Raw genomic sequence first — 14,222 nt, 5'->3', positions numbered from 1 at the left:
TCATTTATTGCCCATCTCTAGTTGGCCTTGAAGAGACGGTGGTGAGCTGCCTTCTTGAATCACTGCAGTCCCATGTTCTGTGGGTGACCCACAATGTCGTTAGAGAGAGAATCCCAGGATTTTGACCAAGTGACTGCGAAGGAATGGCAATGTATTTCTAAGTCAGGAGGGCAAATGGCTTGGAGGAGAACCTGCAAGTGATGGTGTTTCCATTTAACTGCTGCCCTTGTCCTTCTGATGGAAGTGGTCATGGGTTTGGAAGGTGCTGTCTAATGATCTTTGGTGAATTGCTGCAGTGCATCTTGTAGAAAGTACACACTGCTGCTACTGAGCATCGGCGGTGGAGGGATTGAATGTTTGTAGATGTGGTACCAATCAAGTGGGCTGCTTTGTCCCGGATGGTGTCAAGCTTCTTGAGTGTTGTTGGAGCTGCACCCATCCAGGCAAGTGGGGAATATTCCATCACATTCCTGACTTGTGCCTTGTAGGTTGTAGATAGGCTTTGGGGAGTCAGGAGGTGGGTTACCTGCCACAATATTCCAAGCACCTGACCTGCTGTTGTAGCCACTGTGTTTATGTGCTGAGTCCAGTTGAGTTTCTGGTCAATAGTAATCCCAAGGATGTTGACAGTGGGGGATTCAGTGATGGTTACACCATTGAATGTCAAAGAGTGTAGTTAGAATGTCTCTTATTGGTGATGGTCATTGCTTGGCATTTGTGTGGTGCGAACGTAACTGGCCACTTGTCAGCCCAACCCTGGATATTGTCCAGATCTTGTTGCATTTGGACATGGACTGCTTCAGTATCTGAAGAGTTGCATATGGTGCTAAACATTGTGCAGTCATCGGCAAACAATCCCCACTTCTGACCTTATGACGGAGGGAAGGTCGTTGGTGAAGCAGCTGAAGATTGTTGGGCTTAGGATATTACCCTGAGGGACTCCTGCAGAGGTGTCCTGGAACTGAGATGGCTGACCCCCCCCTCAACCACAACCATCTTCCTATGTACAAGATATGACTCCAACCAACATAGAGTTTGCCCCCTGATACCCATTGATTCCAGTTTGGCTAGGACTCTCTTCTTTCTTCTCAATGCCCCCCTTCCATGTAACTACACATTCCTTCTCATCAGATAACTAAAGTCTCTTGAATGAACCTGCCTCCACTGCAAACTCATGTAGCATATTCTAGGTGTTAACCATTTGCTGGGTGAGAGACTTCCTCCTCATGTCTCCAGTGCTTCTTTTGCTGATATATTTGCTGCTCATAACGCAATCCCCTCTACGTTGAGGAGACCAAATGCTTCCTGTTGCTGGCAATTTTCATTCAGCACCTTTCTCTTTGTAAAGTAAGAAGTCTCACAACACCAGGTCATGATGAAGAACTTGACGCTCCGAAAGCTAGTGCTGCCAAATAAACCTGTCGGACTTTAACCTGGTGTTGTGAGACTTCTTACTGTGCTTACCCAAATCCAACGCTGGCATCTCCACATTATTGCTTTGTGCCATTGAAGTTCAATGGAAGCTGGAGAAACAGACCTGCTCCTCCTCCAATCGGGCACTTTACCATCTTCTCGGCTAGACGTTGAATTCAAAAATCTGAGTCCTTTCTGCTTCCCATTTTGATTTTGTTCTTTTACCATATGTCAGTCTGAATCTTGTCTTTCATGTTTTGCTTTCAGACAGAGCTCTTATGCCTTAATACTCTGGATGAATGCTTTGTCACTTTATAACAATACGTTCTTTTTCTTCCATGAAATAATCTCTCCTGCTCTTTTCCCCATGCCGAAGCTTCCACCTTGTTCTCTCCCTGTCCATTTCAACAGCATTCAACCTATCAATTCTGAAAAAGAATCATATTGGACTCAAAATCTTTCCTTTTCTTCGCTCATGGGTTGTGGGTATTGCTGTTTGAGCCGGTATTTATTGCCCATTCCTGGGGGCATTTTTGAGGACTTGGAGTGATATATAGGCCAGACCATATAAATAATGTCGATTTCTTCCCACAAAGGACATTAGTGGACCAGGTGGATTTTTATGACAATCGGCAATGGTTTTATGGTCATCATAAGCCTTTAAACGCCAGATTTTTATTGAATTCAAATTTAGTCACGTGCCATGGTGAGATTTGAACCCAGGTTACCAGAGCACTACCATGGGTATCCGGATTCCTAATCCAGCAACATTACACTACACTGTTGCCTCCACAATGTTGACACTGTTTGTCTCTCCACAGATGCTGCCAGACCTGCTGAGTATTTTCAGCACGTGTTGTGCTGTTAGAATGAGAGCTGGATAATTTTCTCAATCATGAATTACTTACCTCCGTATTAAAAACTGAAAATCAGCATTGAAACAAATGAATGTATCTGAACATGTTAGTAACATCAGGTGGATGGTGTATGCTATTAACCATCACATCACATGTTTGGCTCACTGCTTTCAGGAAAGTGGTTAACAGTCTACAGGCAATCATTTAAAAGGAAAATATACGTGAAAGAATTTCATAGGCTGTGATACAGCCTCAGTTACGATTGACCTGTTTAAGGTGTGATATTGTTTATGTTGTCACCTGAGCTCCCCATATTGGCAGCTTTTTAACTTACTCATAGCCAGTTATCATTTTAATATGAAAGTGAGTCATGTCATGTAAATGTCAGGGAAGCAGGATAATTTGTAGTAACAAAGCTGGAATCATACTCCGAGGACTGAAATGGCAGTAATGGGTCTAATATCAGCGGTCTGTCAAAAATGAGACCTGCTGAAATAAGCAGCAGGAGGCTTTTTCTATAATGGAGTATTTGATAGTTTGCCAAATAGAGCGTTATAATGAGGTCACTGAGGTTCACATTGTGATGAGAGTCCCATTGATTAACTACAAATCCAGTACAAAATGCTTCAGCCGATTTGCCTCACGTAGCTTTATAGAGCGCTCACTGGGCATTTATTTGTATTCATTCATACTTTGCTAGCTAGGACAGACTCATGGCCCATCCAGGTGGTGATGAATTCCTTTCTTGAACTGCTGAAGTCCATGTGGTGTAGGTATATCCTGGATGTTGTTAGAGAGGGATTTTCTGGAATTTGACTCAGGAACAGTGAAGGAATGGTAATATATTTCAGGATGATGAGTAACTTGGAGGGGAACTCCCAGGTGTTGGTGTTTCCATGCATCTGTAGTTCTTGTCCTTCTAGATGATAGCAGTTGTGGGTTTCATAGAATCATCATAGAACTCTACAGTGCATCAAGTCTGCACCAACCACAACCCCACCCCGGCCCTAGCCCCATATACCTACATATTTTACCCACTAATCCCTCTAACCTAAGCATCCTAGTATACTAAGGGGCAATTTTAGCATGGCCAATCAACCTAACCCACACATTTTTGAACTGTGGGAGGAAACCGGAGCACCCGGAAGAAACCCATGCAGACGTGAGAAGAATGTGTGAACTCCACACAGACAGTGACCTGAGCCAGGAATCTAACCCAGGTCCCTGGAGCTGTGAAGCAGCGGTGCTAACCACTGTGCTACCATGCCACTTGAAAGGTGCTGTCTAAAGAATCTTGGTGAGTTCGTGCAGTGCATCTTGTAGATGGTACACACGGCTGCAACAATGCGTCGGTAATGGAGGGAATGAATGTTTGTGGGTGGGATGCCAATTGAGTGGGCTGCATTGTCCTGGATAGTGTTGAGCTTCTTTTTGAGTGTTGTTGAAGCTGCACTTGTGACTTGTGCCTTGTAGATTGAGGAATTCCAGCTTCTGATCTGCTCTTGTAGCCACAGTATGTTTATTTTTATTCATTCACAGGATATGGGCATTGCTGGCTGGGCCAGCATTGATTGCCCTTGAACCCATGGCCACCATTTAAGAGTGCATCACAAGGATATTAGTGAAATAGATGGGTTTAATTCCCAACAATCGCCAATGATTTCATGATCACCATTAAGCTTTTAATATCAGATTTTTAATTGAATTCAAATTACACCATCTGTCATGGTGGGATTTGAACCCAGGTCCCTAGAACGTTACTCTGAGTCTCTAAATTACTTTCAGTGACAATACCAGTACATCATTGCTTCCCTATATTTATGTGGCTAGTCCAGTTGAGTTTGTGGTCAATGCTAACTCCCAGATTGTTGGTAGTGGGGGATTTACTGAAGGGATATTATCCATGTTTTGTTGCATTTGGACTGTTTAAGTATTTAGGAGTCACAAATGGTGCTGAACATTGTCAGTCATCAGCAAACATACTACTTTTAACCCTATGATGGAAGGAAAGTCATCGGGGAAGCAGCTGAAGACGGTTGGGCCTGGGATGCTACCCTGAGGAACTCCTGCAGTGATGTTCTGGAGCTGAGATGACTGACGTCCCAACAACCATCTTCCATCTAGATATGACTCTGACCAGCAGAGAGTTTTCCTTTTGATTCCGATTGACTTCAGTTTTGCTAGAGCTCTGCCATACTCTGTCAAATGTTGTCTTGATGTCAGGGGCAGTCACTCCCACCTCATCAGTCTTTCGTCTGTGCTTGAATCAAGTATTTAACTGTCAGGGGCTGAGCGGCCCTGACATAGCCCAAAACAAGTGTCACTTTGCAGGTTATTGCTAAGCAAGTGCCACTTGATTCCATTGTTGATGACCTCTTCCAATATTTTACCAATGATCAAGAGGGTGGTAATTGACCAGATTGGATTTGTCCTGCTTACTTGTGTACAGGACATTCCTGGGAAGTTTTCCTCATTGTTGGGTAGATGCCAGTGTTCTAGCTGTAATGGAACAGGGCATCTGCAAATTTGGGAGCACAGGTCTTCAGTACTATTGCTGGAATATATTCAGGGCCCATAACATTTACAATACTCAGTGCCTTATCCCTTTCTTGATATCGGTGGAGCAAACTGAATTGGCTGAGGACTGGCACCTAGGAAGCCAAGGTGGATCATCCACTTGATACTTCCGGCTGAAGATTGCAGTAAATGCTAAATGCCTTACCCTTAACACTGATGTGCAGTATAGTTCCCCCTATACTGAGGATTGTTATATTTGTGAGGTAGCCTCATTTAATTGTCCATCACCATTCACAGCTGGATGTGACAGGACTGTAGAGCTTAGATCTGATTCGTTGGTTGTAAGATTGCTCAGCTCTGTCTACCACTTGCTACTTACATTGTTTGGCACAAATGTAGTCCAGTGATGTGGCTTCACCAGGTTGACATCTCATTCTTAGGGATGCCTGGTGCTGCTCCTGGCATGCCCTCCTGCACTCTTCATTGAACCACAGTTAATCCCCTGGTTTGATGGTAATGGTGGAGTGAGGGATATGTCATGCCATAAAGGTACAAATTGAGGTCAAGTGCAATTCTGCTGCTGCCAGTGGCCCACAGCACCTTATGGTTGCACAGGCTGGAGTTGCTAGATTTTCTCAAAATCTATTTAGCAAGGTGGCAATGCCACACAACACAATGGAAGATATTCATTGGATGGAATTAGCCTCCACAAGAACTGTGCGATGGTCTCTCCTACTAATACTATCATGGACAGATGCATCTGTGGCAGGCAGGTTGGTGAAGATGAAGTCAAGTATGTTTTTGCCTCTTGTTGGTTCCCTGGCACAGTGGTTAGCACGGCGACCTCACAGCGCCAGGGACCTAGGTTCGATTCCTAGCTTGGATCACTGCCTGTGCATAGTCTACACGTTCACGTGTCTACGTGGGTTTCCTCCGGATACTCCGGTTTCCTCCCACAGTCTAAAAGACATGCTGGTTAAGTGCGTTGACTAAGTTTTCCCTCAGTGTAACCGGACAGGCACCGGAATGTGGCGATTAGAGGATTTTCGCAGTACCTTTACTGCATTGTTAATGTCAACCTACTTGTGACACTAATAAACAAACTTTAAACTTAAACTCTGCGCCTGCTGCAGCCGCAATCTAGCAGCTACTCTCTTTAGGATGCATTCATAGTATGTCGTTAGGATTTGCTTTATTTGGAAAGAGATTGACCTTAGCATTAGCGCACAACAAAAATGCATTTTTTAATTCTGTAGATTGAGCTGTTTCTGGAACTGTTTATCAATTCCATTAAAAGGTGTTTTTTCAGACTGGGCAAATGACTGAAAAGTCTAACTATAGTTGGAACAAAAAATTGGTGAGTTTCATAATGGAGTAAAGGATTGACAGCTGGTTTGTTAGTTCAGGATCTTCCCCACTTTGCCAGCATTAAACAATTTGGATTATTAAGTTATAACCAATGGCAGAAAGGCTGAGAGAAAGTTATTTTATTTTACTTGTTTAATTGCTTGAAAGTTTAATATTTTATACCTCTGGCCCTATGATTTGAGTGTATTTTTTGTGTATTGCTGCCTACTTTCTTCCCAGTCAAATGCATTACCCTCTCCCATGATTGTGTTGATGTCTCATGAAGAAGTTGGTTCTCAAGTGATGTTTGTAAAGCTTGTGAGTGGCTAGCCTGGTCAGTGTGTAAACAAGAGAATAGCAATTGATCCAAGGAATTCTAACGAGAGGTGTCTGGGCGGAAGGAGTAGTAACAAGTAAATGTCATCAAAACATGTATTAAATCGCTCCATTTATTGTAGTATTTGCATGATACCCCACTAACTGAGAAAGGATACATTGAGGTAACAGAGATTGCTGATGCCGTGTACTTGTAAATGCCTAGAAAGAAATTTATGGCTTCAGATGTAACTAAAACCATTGTTAAAATAACAGATGTTTAAGAAATAACAGGAGCCAATATCATTTCAAGACCAACTGAGGTTGAATGGATGTTACATCTGTTACTCTGTATAGTAAAGAAATGGCTTGTGTTATTTTAAGATTTTATTTTCATCGTGTGTGTTTTTGTATAAAAGTTATTCACAATGTAGGTCAAGTAAAATTTTTTCGAGGTTGGCATGTGTAATTCTGATTATTCATTATTTAAATTTTATATATTAACTTTGACCCCAAATACTATTAATGATTTTAGCATTAAATAGAGTATGAAGATAGTTAAAAAATCTTTACTTGAAAAAGCATTTTCAAATATTGCTGTACTCGGGTGGCATTCTGTGGATCCCATGTTTACCTATCAGTTTCATTACAGTTTAGACCTACTTCTGCCATAACATCTCACCGGGTTTTAAGAGCAGTTAGGCTGACGTTCTGATTTTTCCTTCACATATCAAAGCACCACCTCTTTTCTCAGTGAATTCTGCTACATAACTTTATTTAAAACAATTAAAACAAATGCAAAACTTTTAAGATGGTAATTAAGAAGAAACTAGCAGTAGGGAGGATACAGATGGGCAGCATGGTCGGTGCAGGCTTGGAGGGCTGAAGGACCTGTTCCTGTGCTGTAATTTTCTTTATTCTTTGTTCTATGGGAGAAATGCAATTACATTGCGAGTTGTTGTCATCTGAAATAAACTGCTCTGAAGCATGCTGGAAGCAGCTTTATTTATAACTTTGGAAAGGGAATTGGATTTTTCTTCAAGGAATATTTTTTAGGGCTATGGGGAAAAATGGAGAAGTATGAAGAATTTAATAGCTTTGTCTAGGAGCTGGAACAAGCTCTGAGCTGAATGATCTTTTCTTCTGCTGTAAGACTCTATACATTAATTGAATTGTATTATGCCTGCTATGTTTGAATTTACTGTTTATGGGATTTATTATCATTCCATCTGAAAACTGGTCATATTCTCTTTGGGTTTTGCTAAATTTGCTATGCCAAGCTGTAACATAATAAACAGGACCCGGTGCTGATAGAATGATATACTATATGATCTCAAGATTATCTGTGGAAGAAGTTATTTTAATCATAAAATTCGACCTGTGGTATCTAGAAAATAATGCATTTAACAGTTGAAACTACTTTTTAAAACCTTTCACTTAATTGAATTTTAAAATCCTTCGAAAGTATCTAGAGCACTCCTGAGCCACATCCTATCTTGTCTATTAGTCTGTCCTCCAAGGAGGATTATAAAATGTGCCGGAACAGATCCATTAAAGATATGCAATTCTTGACCTCATTTGGATTTAGTGCACAAATCAAAATATTTTCATCACAGCCCTGTTACCATTGCATTTCCTTACATTATAGACACATAGCCATTCCTGTTCAAATTATTTTTCATATGAAGAAATATATTCTTATATCAGGTTACAAATTACAGTTCACTAGTTCATACCTGTGTCTCAACCCTCCATCCAGTCCCCTTGCCCTTACATGCCAATCCATGCCCCCATCCACCTCATGGCCATTTATAGCTCTCATGCCAATTCATCACCTTTCACCCAACCCAAGCCCTTTTATAACTCCATGCTAATTTACACCTGTCCATGTCCCTGACCCGTTACCCTTTGCCCTTACTCTTCATGCCAACTCACCCACTATCTACCATAGGCAGATATCGAGAGCCATGTTGAGGTTAAATAAAATATAGTTCTAAATATCCAATACAGACATCACTATATTTAAAAAAACAGTCATTTGTGAAAGCACATTCAATACAATTACATTTCCTCAAGTACTAAATTTTTTAAAATAAAAACAATTCATAATGTCACACCGAAGAGTCAATCTTTTATTAACTTCTTTGAGCTGTCAGTCCAACTGTGAACTTATTGCCCGCCACTGTTTCATAGATATATAGACATTTAGAGCATAGTAGGAGGCCATTTGGCTTATTGTGTGCATGCCAGTCCACAAAGATCTGTTTGTACTAATCTCATTCTCCGGCAGTGGGAGCCCTGGAGTTGCAGCACCACAAGTGAATATCAAAATACTTCTTAAATGTTACAAAAGTTTCTTACTCAACCACCATTTCAAGCAGAGTGTTCTGAACCCACACCTTCTGGATGAAAACATTTCTCTTCAAATCCCCTCAGCCTTCTCCCTCTTAATTTCAATCAATGCTCCCAGGTTATTGGCCCCTCTGCTAATGGAAAAAGTGCCTTCCTATACGTTCTATCCATGCCATTCATAATCTCATGGACTGTTGAGATAGGCTCCCTCAACCATTGCTGCTCAAAGGAAAACAACACCACGCTATCCAAACTCTCCCCATAGTTCAAGCATTTAGTCCAGGCAGCATCCTAGTAAATCTCCTCTGCATCCTCTCAAGTGCAATCATGTCCTCCCTATAACGTGTGACTAGAACCTCACGCAGTACTCCAGTTGGGCGTCACCAGCATTTTATAAATTTCCAGCATGACTTCCCTGCTCTTGTATTCTGGCTAATAAAGAGAACCTGCCCTGCCACCTTCAGAGATCTATAGATATGCACTGTAGGATTCCCCTGATCTCTAGTATTTTCCAGGGTCCTACCATCCTACATTCGTAGTGTAGTCCTTTGCCTTATTAACCCTCCCTAACAGCATTGCCTCTCCCTTTTCCAGGTTGAATTCCATTTGTGACTCTCTGCCCATTTGACCAGTCCATTGACATCATCTTGCAATCCACACTATCCTGGTCACTGTTTACCATCCTACCAATTTTCCTGTCATCTGCGAACTCTTGATCATTTCACATTTCACATCCAAATAACAAGGGCCCCCAGCACCAAGTCCTGTGGAACTTCACTCGAAACAGACTTCCAGTCACAGAAACATCCATCTACCGTCACCTTCTTGCTTCCTGCCTCTCAATCAATTTTCGATCCAATGTGCTAAATTGCCTTGGATCTCATGGGCCTTACTTTCTTGACCAGCCTGCCATGAAGGACCTTATCAAAAGCCTTGCTAAAGTCCATACAGACTACAACAAATACAGTACTCTCATCAATTCTCCTGGTTACCTCTCAAAAAAATTGATTAAAGTTGTCAAACACAACTTTCCCATGATAAATCGATTTTTAAAGATCAGGTCATAGAAATAAGTTGATAGTTCTTTGAGAAGGTGACCAAAGAGGTGGATAAGGGTAAAGCAGTTGACGTGGTGTATATGGATTTTAGCAAAGCATTTGATAAGGTTCCCCATTGTAAGCTACTGCAGAAAATACTGATGCATGGGATTGAGGGTGATTTAGCAGTTTGGATCAGGAATTGGCTAGCTGATAGAAGACAGAGGGTGGTGGTTGATGGGAAATATTCAACCTGGAGTTCAGTTACTAGTGGTGTACCTCAAGGATCTGTCTTGGGGCCTCTGCTGTTTGTCATTTTTATAAATGACCTAGATGAGGGTGTAGAAGGATGGATTAGTAAATTTGCGGATGACACTAAAGTCAGAGGAGTTGTAGACAGTGAGGATGGATGTTACAGTTTGCAGAGGGACATAGATAAGCTGCAGAGCTGGGCCGAGAGGTGGCAAATGGAGTTTAATGCAGAAAAGTGTGAAGTGATTCACTTTGGAAAGAGTAACAGGATTACAGAATATAGGGCTAATGGAAGGACTCTTAGTAGTGTTGACGAGCAGAGACATCTTGGTGTACATGTGCATAGATCCCTGAAAGTTGGCACCCAGGTTGATAAGGTTGTTAAGAAGGCGTACGGTGTGTTAGCTTTTATTGGTAGAGGGATTGAATTTCGGAGCCATGAGATCATGTTGCAGCTGTACAAAACTCTGGTGCAGCCGCACTTGGAGTATTGCATACAGTTCTGGTCGCTGCATTGTAAGAAAGATGTGGAGGCATTGGAAAGAGTGCAGAGGAGGTTTACCAGGATGTTGCCTGGTATGGTGGGAAGGTCTTATGAGGAAAGGCTGAGGGACTTGAGGTTCGTTAGAGAGAAGAAGGTTACGAGGTGACCTAATTGAGGCATACAAGATGATTAGAGGGTTAGATAGGGTGGACAGTGAGAGCCTTTTTCCTCGGATGGTGATGGCTAACACAAGGGGACATAGCTTTAAATTGAGGGGTGATAAATATAGGACGGATGTCAGAGGTAGGTTCTTTACTCAGAGGGGAGTAAGGGCGTGGAATGCTCTGCCTGCAGCAGTTGTGGACTTGCGAACTTTAAGGGCATTCAAATGGTCATTGGATAGGCATATGGATAATATTGGAATAGTTTAGGTTAGAGGGTAATTAGATTGGTTCCACTGGTCGGCGCAACATCGAGGGCCGAAGGGCCTGTACTGCGCTGCAATGTTGTATGTTCTACAGATGCTAGCCACTCTTCATTAGCATTTTCATCCACTCTAGAAAAGTTGTAACTCTTACATTGCAAGGTAAGGCTCTTGCCAGTGCAGTGGGGTCCATTTGAACTCAGCGCTGAATCTCAACCCAGCCTGTGTTCTCCAGGTGAAAATAGAATGGCAGAAATAAAGACAGGACTATTGTATCCAGGTCATGCCCATCATTTTAAAGATTCCTGGCGTCCCCATGACTGAGTAAAAATCTAGGCCCAAGTCTGAACCTATTTGTTCACCTTAAGCAATCCATATCATGGCATGGAATATTTGGGATTTTCTGCTGGTTAACATTCATCTCTTAACTATAGCTTGTTATGGATTGTAACAATTTGCTTGTCACTGACTGGATGCTGCATTTAATTACATGATAGTTGTATCTGAATCTTAAAAATCATTTAATTGAGTGTAAAAAGACTCACAGTCCTGAGGATAAGATTAATGCGATTTTATTATATTGATTTGTTCATCTGTTCTAAATGGTGCTAGTCAACAACAACAACAAAGAACAATGCAGCACAGGAACAGGCCCTTCAGCCCTCCAAGCCTTCACCGATCATGTGTCCCTAACTAGACCATTCGTTTGTATCCCTTTATTCCCAGTCTGTTCACATGGCTATCTAGATAAGTCTTAAATGATCCTAGCATGTCTGCCTCAACCACCTTGCTTGGTAGTGCATTCCAGGCCCCCACCACCCTCTGTGTAAAATATGTCCCCTGCATACCTGTATTGAACCTTGCCCCTCCCTTACCTTGAACTTCTGACCCCTTGTGTTTGTCACTTCCAACCTGGGAAAAAGCTTCCAACTGTTCACCCTATCAATGCCCTTCATAATTTTATAAACCTCGATAGGTCGCCCCTCAACCTCCGTCTTTCTAGGGAGAACAACCCTAGTTTACTCAATCTCTCCTCATAGCTAAGACCCTCCATACCAGACAATATCCTGGTAAACCTTTTCTGCAGTCTCTCCAAGGCCTCCATGTCCTTCTGATAGTGTGGCAACCAGAACTGGATGCAGTTTTCCAAATGTGGCCTAACCAACGTTCTATAGGCTATAACATCATACGCCAACTTTTATACTCTATGCTTCATCCAGTAAAGGCAAGCACGCCATATGCCTTCTTCACCACCTTTTCCACCTATGTTACCACCTTTAAGGATCTGTGGACTTGCACATCCAGTTCCCTCTGTGTGTCTATACTCCTGTTCGTTCTGTCATTTATTGTATAGCTACCTCCACATTAGATTTACCAAAATGCTTCACTTCACATTTATCTGGATTAAATTCCATCTGGCATTTCTCCGCCCAATTTTCCAGCCTATCTATATCCTGCTGTATTCTCTGGCAATGTTCATCACTATCTGCAACTCTAGCAACCTTTTGTGTTGTCCGCAAACTTACTAATCAGACCAGCTACATCTTCTTCCAAATCATTTATATATTTCACAAACAGCAGAGGTCCCAGTACAGAGCCCTGCAGAACACCACTAGTCACAGATCTCCAATCAGAAAAAGACCTCTATACTCCTATCCTCTGTCTTCTATGACCAAACCAGTTCTGAACCTCTCTAGCTAGTTCACTCTTGATCCCGTATGATTTAACCTTTTGCACCAGCCTACTATGAGGGACCTTATCAAATGCTTTACTAAAATCCATGTGGACGACATCCACGGCCCTTCCCTCATCAATCATTTTTGTCACCTTCTCAAAAACCTCAACCAAATTTGTAAGGCATGAGCTCCCTCATACAAAACTATGTTGTCTATCACTAATGAGACTATTCTGTTCTAAATGTGTATAGATCCTATCTCTAAGAATCTTCTCTAACAATTTCCCTACCACGGACGTCAAGCTCACTGGCCTATAATTACCCGGGTTATCCTTGCTACCCTTCTTAAATAACAGGACCACATTTGCTATCCTCCAATCCTCTGGGACCTCACGTGTGTCCAATGAAGAAACAAAGATTTCTGTTAGAGGCCCAGCAATTTCATCTCTTGTCTCCCCTCAGTAATCTAGGACAGATGCCATCTGGCCCTGGGGATTTGTCTACCTTAATGCTTCCTAAAGCACCCAACACTTTCTCCCTTGTAATTGTGATTTGTTCTAACGGGTCTACCTGTCCCTTTGAGAAACTACCAATCGACATGTCCCTCTCCTTTGCGAATATTGATGTGAAGGATTTAGGATCTCACCTACTTCCTTGGGTTCTAAGCATAATTCCCCTCTTTTGCTCTTGAGAGGTCCAACTCTTTCTCTGACAACCCTCTTGTTCCAAATGTATGTATAAAATACCTTGGGATTCTCCTTAATCCTGTCTGCCAAGGACATTTTGTAACCCTTTTTTGTCCTTCTAACACTGTGTTTGGATTATTTTCCACTTTCTCTATATTCCTTCAGTGCTTCCTCTGTTTTTAGCTGCATGGACCTTACGTACGCCTCTTTCTTTCTTTTTGATTAGACCCACACCCATGGCTATCGAATACTACCTTTGCTGTCCTTCCTTTTTACAGGCACGTGCCTGTCCTGCACTCCTTTCAACTGCTCCTTAAAAGACTCCCACATGCCAAATGTGGATTTACCCTCGAAGAGCCTCTCCTAGTCAACAGCCACCAAATCCTATCTAATCCAGCTGTAGTTAGCCCTCCCCCAATTCAGCACCTTACCCATATGACAACACTCATCCTTTTCCATGACTATCTGAAAGTTTACAGGATTGTGGTCACTGTTCACCACATGTTCCCCCACTGAAACTTTGATGACCTGACTGGGCTCATTTCCCAGTACTAGGTCCAGTGTAGCTCCCTCTCTAGTAAGACTATCAACATATTTTTCCGAAGAACTTTCCTAGACACATTTCACAAATTCTTCCCTGTCCGGACCCCCAGCCCTAAGGGATTTCCAGTCTATATGAGGGAAATTAAAGTCTCCCAGTACACCTGTCCAGAATCTCCTTACATATCCGTTCTTCAACTTCTCGTGGGCTGTGGAAGGCCTGTAGTATACCCCCAGCAAAGTGACTGTGCTCTTCCTCTTTCTGAGCTCTACCCACAGTGTCTCATTACATGACCCCTCTAAATTGTCCACCCTCTGTACCG

The 14,222-nt window shown here is 42.2% G+C and overlaps 1 protein-coding gene across 4 annotated transcripts in view; it reads left to right on the top strand.

The window, feature by feature from the left end:
* The window catches only part of LOC145359270 (protein TANC2-like), a 1,038,666-nt gene that overhangs the window by 694,434 nt on the left and 330,010 nt on the right, over positions 1–14,222 (top strand). The window lies entirely within an intron of this gene.

Source organism: Carcharhinus amblyrhynchos, chromosome 27, assembly GCF_965287045.1.
Source record: "Carcharhinus amblyrhynchos chromosome 27, sCarAmb.v2.hapA, whole genome shotgun sequence".
NCBI classification, from domain to species: Eukaryota; Metazoa; Chordata; class Chondrichthyes; order Carcharhiniformes; family Carcharhinidae; genus Carcharhinus; species Carcharhinus amblyrhynchos.
Note: the sequence above shows the minus strand (reverse complement) of the source record. Positions and strands in the feature narration are given on the sequence as shown.